The sequence below is a fragment of the Puma concolor genome, chromosome B3 (genome assembly GCF_028749965.1).
Source record: "Puma concolor isolate L17-30 chromosome B3, mPumCon1.1.hap2, whole genome shotgun sequence".
NCBI lineage: Eukaryota > Metazoa > Chordata > Mammalia > Carnivora > Felidae > Puma > Puma concolor.
Window position 1 is genome coordinate 72,675,380 of NC_141672.1, and position 6,087 is coordinate 72,681,466.

Below are 6,087 nucleotides of genomic sequence, written 5' to 3' on the forward strand. Positions count from 1 at the left end.
CAAAGCAACAAAAAACATTCCACAGTTTGTATTCCCCAATACATGTGAATATCAGTAGTTAGCTTTCTCTTTCTTTTCTTTTCTTTTCTTTTCTTTTCTTTTCTTTTCTTTTCTTTTCTTTTCTTTTCTCTTTTCTTTCTTTCTTTCTTTCTTTCTTTCTTTCTTTCCTTCTTTCCTTTCTTTGCTTCCTTCACTCACTCATTTGTTCACTAATTAATTACTTTATTTATTTATTTATGCAAGCAAGTAAACAATCTGGCCTAAGTCACTCTGTATTTTATGGTAGCTGGGATTATAATTGGACTTTTCTATGGCAATAGTCAACACCAGAAATTAGCAAAGCAATGTCTATTTTCTAAAAGGCAGTAAACATTTTTGAACATGCAAGAGCTCAGATAATATAATTACCATGAGGCCTTCTTGAACATACTATTAGAGGTTGATAAGAGATGAATAGACAAGCTAAACAGAAAGGTTAGTGAAGAATGTTAGGGGTGTAGGACTAAGACACTAGAACCGTAAGGCTCTGATTGCAGGGTTTGCCATTGGAAGACTAAGTATTCAGATTTTAGGACTAATGTGCAAACCATTGTGTGAGTTATGGTTATAGAATATAATACAACTTTTGTAAATCTTGGCAATAAATCATGTAACTAAAAAAAAGATAGGAAGAAAAGGGGAGTGTGTATAAGAAAGAAAGAACAAGTTTGGTTGTTTCTTTGTCTTTTATAACAATGGATCAAAATATACACTTAGAACTGATAAATCTGGTAACAGAAGTATAAAGTCATTTAATAGTTAAAAGCTTAATGCTAAGGAAGATTTTTTTAATTTGCTAAAATTAAAGGTTAAGGACAGAGGAAATGGGATAGCAGAAGATCATTCTATAGACTAAATCACTATTCATATAGTATTTTGAAAGGAGCTGTGTAAGTAAATAATTAAGTGTACAGCTCTAATAAACCACTGCATTGATAACTATGTTGGGAAACTATAAATTATAACTTATATAAAGGGCAATTTAGTAATATATGGCAAAGATTTAAAAACACACGTATTCTTTGACTTAAAAATCCCATTCAAAAATTTATCCTGTGGGGTGACTCATGGCTTAGCTGGGTAAGCGTTTAACTCTTGATCTCAACTCAGGTCTTGATCGTAGAGTTGTGAGTTCAAGCCCCGTGCTGGGCTCCATATGGGGCATAGAGCCTACTTAAAAAAATTATCCTGTAAACTCCACTATGGATGAAATGAGATATGTGCAGTTATTTATTGTAGCATCATTTGTAAGTGAAAGATTAAAAACACCAAAATGTCCATCAGTAGGGAACAATTAAATAAAAAAATGTAAAAGCACACAATGAGAGGCAAATAAGGATAGGAAGTTTTATGTGTTGATATGGGATGATATCCAAGATATGGTAAATGAAAAAAAAATGAGCAGAAGACTGCATGCTACCACTTGAAAAAAATTTAAAAAGAAATGCTTGTATGCATATTAAATATCTCTAGATGTATACCTATAAACTAGCAATTTACTTTACGGGGAGAACTGAGTGCTAGTGTTAGAGGTAGGGAGGGAAGTTCCTTTTAGAACCTCTGCTCATTTTTAAATGTTATAGCAGTAGTATTTATTACATTTAAAATGAATTAAATATAAATTAAAGAACATCAAGGAGCATTCATCTGTGTCATTTGCAACCTCAGTGAAAATGGCTCATCAGAATGGTTTGAATGGAGTAGGTTGAGAGGAAAATGTGGATTAAGAAATTGGAGAAAGGACAATAGACACATGGGCATATTTTTAATAAGTTTACAGGTGTTTGAATTTCTAGATCAGGGCAATAGAGTTAGGAGATTTTGTTTTAAACAGTCAATAGATAAAGATAGACTATAACAGAACTGTAGATAATGGGAAAGACTGGCAGTACTCCAGTATATTTTCATGTTAGTGGGGGATGATCCAGTATCTAGGATACAAATTTCACCCAAAATAATGACTTTGGTTTTGAAACACTAGTTTTGTATTTTTTTTTCTTTTTGTATCAAATTCTGTTATGAAAGGGGGCAGAGATGATAACTGAATAGATGGAACAAAGCCATATGATCATGGGAAAAGGCAGTCTTGGTGGGGCCATCAGGCAGTATGGTATATTGTATCCACTCTGCTGGTCCTGCTACTTTGAGATGCCACCAGTATCCACAGAATGAGCTGCTTGGGTGAGTTGAAGGGAGGAGCAAGCGACAGGGAGTTCTGTAGATGTAGCCCTACAGACCAAATGGAATATGGTTATTGTGTGTGAAAAAGAGAGGTAGAGAAAAGTTATCAAATGTTTCTATTTCAAGATCTACAATTAAGTAGGGATTTATTTTGCCTTCCATTCCGACCTGTATTCTACTTTTGTAGTTTATCTGTACCTTTTGAGAAAATTTATTTTGTTTATTGCATCTGCCTATTACCACCCCCTTCCCCCATACTGTGGTTCACACCCAACCCAAGCCATGACCACCTACACCCAAATGTCTTCTCTCTTCCTGTCCCTTTTCAATGTGCTATTCTATGGCTTTCTATTTCCATCCTGTGAAAGTTATTCCCCTTTCTCACTGGTGGACTCTCTGCCTTCTTCTGATGCAACTTCAGTTTTTGGAAGTCTCAATGGACAATATAGGCAAGTAGGGGGGGTTATTATTACATATTATTTTGGTAGATGAATGAGTAGAAGAAATTCTAGCACCTACCATAGGGTCTGTGAATTGAACACAGGGTCAGGAAGTATTATTTAAGATAATGAAGAGTGTTCACTTTGGCAGCACGTGTACGAATATTGGAATGCTACAGAGAAGATTAGCGTGGTTCTTGGCCAAGGATGACACGTAAAATAATAAATAATCCAATTTCAAAAGAAGTGGAATTTGGTTTAATTCAAGGCAGCTCTGGTGACAGAGCTAGCACAGAACAGAACCAGGCTTTTCTTTCATAATATGCAAGGTTTTCATTCTGGTCACCTAACTCCCAGTTTGTTATATTGGGCTTTCTTAACTAGATAGGCAGTCGGTCTGAAGATGTCTCAAATCCTTTCCAAATCTTAGTAGGTTATGACCATTGGGTTCATTCTCTACTTATCACTGAAGCTCATTCTTAAATCGGCATTGCTTGTGAAGTCAACTCGCTTATAGTAAAGTGATTTGCTTTTTAGTAAGATATTAGTTCTAAATCAAAATAATTTCATCTTTAAAAAAGTCAACATTCCTAGGTATTCACCCAGCTTTTGCTGTATAGAGGGATTATTGAAATGAGCTGAGACAGATGCACACGACTGCACAGGCTTCTAGCATAGCAAAAGCAATCAAGATGAGAGACAACTGGCTCGGCTGTTCAAAAGAAGGGATAGATACTGGTTCCAGACCTGCTCCAGAGGGAAGCTCAAAGGTGCTCAGCACTGGCAGAACAAAGAACCCCAGGAAGGAGGCTTTGCTCCAAAAGAGAGGTTTTTGCTTCAGGAGAAGACTGTTCCAGGAAAAGAAAACTAGCTGTTTCAAACTCGAAAAAAAAAAAAAAAAAAAAAAAAAAAAGAAGAAGCTGATCTCATAGCTCTTAGCAAAATAGTGAGTAGAAAAGAAATATTAACTTGAATCCAGCTGAGAGAAGTGGATCAAAGTAAACCTATTGCATATCTAGGGAAAGAAATGACTGTTTCTTGTACTGAGCTTTGGCCTGCTTTTCCCTTGTTTTATATTTTGTATTTTTCTATTATTTATGGTTGATAAATGTGCTTTGAAACTATAAGCCTGTTTTGTTTGTTTTCTCTGCATCATTCATATTTAATTCTAGGAACATTATGGAATGTTTCTTATAGAGCAGACACTATGTAAGTGCTGCAGTTGAAAACTAAGTAGGACATGGCCCCTTCCCATATAGGAGCCTCATAGGATAGCCACAAACTCATAGCAATAGTGGGGACTGGTTAAAAAAGTATAGGTTTTGGAATAAGACAGATTGAAGTTTAAATTCTGATTCTATCATGTCTTATCTATAAGGACAAAGAAAAATAAAGTGAATTCTAGTCTTCTATAAAATGTAGATATCTCTCACGGATTGTGAAAATTAAATGAGATTATGTTATTGACTGAATTAGACACCTCCCTCCAAATTTATATGTTGAAGCTCTAATTCACAACGTTACTGCATTTGAAGGTAAGGCCTTTAAAGATTAATCCATTTATTTGTGGGGAGAAAGGTAGAGGTATTTCTAGCAAGATACGCGAGGAAACAATTTTGGGAGATTACATTCAATGAGCTGAATATTAGAAGACATGGTTGGAAAGATCCAGATCTCAATTGTAAATGTTAGGCTGCATGGATATCTCATTTCCCTCTAGCTCCATTCTTGACTTTTTCCTATTTTGCTAACTGCCTCATGAGTTGACCTGTAAGGGCTGTGAATAGGAGGTTCTTAGGTTTTCTGGCCTTTCCAGCCAATGGAGAGCCCCAAGAAAATACCAGAGGGAGGTGGAGAAAGAGATCGAGATATTTATTCCTCTGGTTCCTCCTCTGGGAGGTAGTCTCCAACTGGCTGTGTCCATTAATTAATAATCACTACTACATACAGGTTGACCTGTTCTGTCTCTAAGTCTCTTTCCAGTTTCTACTAACCTCTTCTTTACTTTTGCTTTGAGCCTCACAGTGGCAATGAATCTTCCCTTGAGACTCCCAGATTCCTGCATTGTCCCTTTGTAATTTTCCACGTCCTGTCTACACCATTGTGATTCATTCTTTTGTAAAAACAAACCAAAGTTGTCCTCAAGTTTTCCTGATATGAGTGTAATCTTTTTCCTGTTAGAACTTGACTGATGAGTATTGATTTCTGTATTAAGACTTTACTCATTCATTCATTTATTCATTCATTCATTTATTCCATCATAAACATCTGCTAAATGCTGCATATATGTATATATATGTGTATATATATGTACATATGTACATGTGTATGTATGTATATATGTATATGTATACATATATATGTATATATATATATAAGCAAAATGCAATAACAGCATAGCATAATAGCTGTTAAAATGCAGAAACTATAAGGTACTCAGGACTACATAGCAATGATGCCTAATCTGAACATGATTTGAGTAACAGTATGTAATGTCAGATAGCACGGTGGAAGATAAGAATACAGAAATTTAGTACACAAAAAGATGGCACTACACTCTAGGAATGACAGTGGATGACAGGGAGTGAAACATGGTAGGTTTAGCTGTATAGGCTTTGTCTAAAGAATTAGTCACAGAAGCACCATGGTGAGAGAGATCCATAGCCTTGGGCTGGACTGATCTGGATGTGGCCTTTGTCTTAGATGGATTTAGGCATAATCTACTTCATTGAAATCAATTTTGGTCCTTTAAAAAAAATTGAGGTAAGAAGCACCTGGGTGGCTCAGTTGGTTAAGCATCTGACTTCAGCTCAAGTCACGATCTCATGGTTTGTGAGTTTGAGCCTTGTGTTGGGCTCCACACTGACTGTTCAGAGCCTGGAGCCTGCTTCAGATTCTGTGTTTCCCTCTCTCTCTCTCTGCCCCTGCCCCTCTTGTTCTCTCTCTCTCTCAAAAATAAATACATGAACATTAAAAAAATTGAGGTAAAGTTGACATACAACATTGTTTTAGTTTCAGGTTTACAACATAATGATTTAAAATTTGTATATATTGTGAAATGATCACAATAACTCTACTTAACATCCATCATATACATAGTTAAGAATTTTTTCTTATAAACTTTTAAGATTTATTCTCTTAGCAACTTTCAAATATGCAATACAGTATTATTAACTATAGTTGCCATACTGCACATTATATCCCCATGACTTATTTATTTAATAACTGGAAGTTTGTACCTTTTGACTTCCTTTATACATTTTGCCCACCCCTCACCACTCTGCTCTGGCAGCTACCAATCCTATGAGCTTTTATTTTAAGGTTCCACATATAAGTGAAATTAAATATTATTTTTCTTTCTCTGTCTGACTGATTTCACTTAGCACAATGCCTTAAAGTCCATACATGTTGTTGCAAATGACAAAGT

At 35.5% G+C, this 6,087-nt stretch overlaps 1 non-coding gene across 1 annotated transcript; it reads left to right on the top strand.

Moving 5' to 3' along the window:
• The first annotated feature begins 2,795 nt into the window (after positions 1–2,795).
• LOC112856577 (U6 spliceosomal RNA) lies at positions 2,796–2,901 on the top strand. Its single transcript, XR_003223144.1, has one exon. It is a non-coding gene; the product is annotated as a U6 spliceosomal RNA (small nuclear RNA).
• The last annotated feature ends 3,186 nt before the right edge of the window (positions 2,902–6,087 follow it).